Source organism: Salvelinus sp. IW2-2015, linkage group LG20 (genome assembly GCF_002910315.2).
Source record: "Salvelinus sp. IW2-2015 linkage group LG20, ASM291031v2, whole genome shotgun sequence".
Classification (NCBI taxonomy): Eukaryota; Metazoa; Chordata; class Actinopteri; order Salmoniformes; family Salmonidae; genus Salvelinus; species Salvelinus sp. IW2-2015.
In genome coordinates, this window is record NC_036860.1 from 71,945,942 (window position 1) to 71,948,323 (window position 2,382).

Consider the following 2,382-nt stretch of genomic DNA (forward strand, 5'->3'; position numbering starts at 1 on the left):
AGCACGGACGAGCGCACGCACGCAACACACACGACACACACACAACACACACCAAACAACACACAAACACAACAAACACACACACAACAAACACCACACACAACACACACACAACACACACACACAACACACACACCCACACACACACACACACACACACAGTACACCACGGCGAGTGATGACAGAGTCCTGAACATGTGGTGATACAGTAGAGGGACAGGAGGTGAGAACAGTCTGGTTGCATCCTAAATGAACCCCTGTTCCATATTTAGTGCACTACTTTTGACCAGAGCCCATAGGGTTCTGGCCAAAAGTAGGCACTACATAGGGAATAGGGTGCATGTTGTGATGCAGCCCCCGTCTGGTCCCTACCTGTGTTCCTGGAAGCATTGAGCCAGCCTTACAGCTTTAGCCCTGTTCCAATCCCCAACCCTGTGACCTGAACTGAAAAGCTTCTGCTTTCCGCTCTCTCTCTCTCTCAATTCAAGGGGCTTTATTGGCATGGGAAACATATGTTAACAATGCTAAAGCAAGTGAAGTAGGAGAGGAAGAACAACCTCATGAGAGAAAGAACAGTCCTGATTGCATTTGTGTTCATTAGTGAACCTAGCGGTTCCCATGACATCACAGCCTGCGCGTTCAGTGGTGCAACGCGGCCCAGGAGCCTCCACCGCAGGCTCCCTGGCCTTGCTCTGCTCCCAGCCTCTCTCCTCTCTCCTCTCACTTCCCCTGGCCTGGCCCTGCCACAACGCCTGCCTCTCTGCCTGCACCTCCAGCCCTGCGTGACTGTTCACATCACAGCCCAGCATTGTTCTCTTCAGCATGGGAATCTGAGCCCTGATTCGGGCCCACCAGACTATTCACACAGTACATCACCATTCACTGGCCCACCCAAATGAACAGGGAAAGGGAAAAAAAGCAATGAGGGATGAAAGAGAGACCAACATTGGAAAGATAGAGTGAGAAGGAAAGAGAGGGAAGAGAGGGATAGAGAAGGGAGAAAGGAGGGAGGGAGAAAGAGAGACAAGTGGGGAAAATCAGTCGTAAGAGAAAGAGGAAAAGCGGGAGAAAAAAAGGGAAAGACAGAATAAAAGAAGGAGGGTGAGAAACAACAGACTGAGGGAGGAAGAGTGTGTGGTGATGGTAGCTGGGAAGTGGTCAACAAACCAGGCAGTGTAGGCCAGGCAGTGTGGGAACCGGGCTGTGTCACCTTGCAGGACCTCCGGCCCAGGAGAAAGGCTCTTTTCTCCCCCTGGAGGAGGATGGCTGTCATTTTGTGGGCCGACTTTCCTGGACATGGGCATCTGTATGCACACACAGCCTCAACTAAAGCTATTAACACCCTCCGGCTGAGGGAGCACATCCAAGGAGAGCGGCTTTTACTGTTGAATGGGAAATGGAGAAGACGTGTATGGGTTTCTCACTGTAGTGTAGGTGCAGATGCGTGTGTGTGTGTGTTCGCAGAAGTGTGTGTGTGTTTGTGCATGCGTGCGCGTGTTTCTTTGTGCCTGTGTGTGCGCATAGTACGTTTCTGTGTCTGTCTCTGTATGTTTGTGTGAGTACACGCCCCTGTGTGTGTGGTTGTTGTTGCTCTATAAACGTCATACTGTATCCAGACTGCAGGCAGGGCCACAGAACCAAACAGAACAGTTAGCCACTGTCTTTAATTATCCTCATCCCTTCCTCCTCTACCCCTCCAACATTACATTCCCCAAATGAGAACTGCGTGTCTGGTTTCACTGCTGTTTTTGTTCCCCTCTCTCTTTCTCTCCCTTTCTTTCTCTTCTTCTCTCTCTCTCTTTCCCCCTCTCTCTCTCTAATCTCTTTCTCTCACTCTCCGGACTGCAGTTTGGAGTTGGGAGTGAATGCAGCAGGCCCTTTACTGGAACGCATGCCGCAGGAACAGAGTATGGGACCGCTGCGGCACTCGGGAGTGTATGCATTTCTTTTAATTAAAATGTTGGCCATACACGTAAACACACACAAGTCACTCTGCCAGCTGTAAGTCACTCTGGCCAGCTGTAAGTCACTCTGGCCAGCTGTAAGTCACTCTGGACAGCTGTAAAGTCACTCTGGCCAGCTGTAATTCACTCTGGCCAGCTGTAAGTCACTCTGCCAGCTGTAAGTCACTCTGGACAGCTGTAATCACTCTGGCCAGCTGTAAGTCACTCTGGCCAGCTGTAAGTCACTCTGGCCAGCTGTAAGTCACTCTGGCCAGCTGTAAGTCACTCTGGATAAGAGCATCAGATAAATGACATAAGTTGTTTTGCTTACAGTCACACCCCATAATACGCATGGAATGGTATTAAGAAATGCCTTTCAGTGACCTCTGACAGAGAGTGATTGATCATCTCAAATAACTACTTTTCCAGTGATCTACTC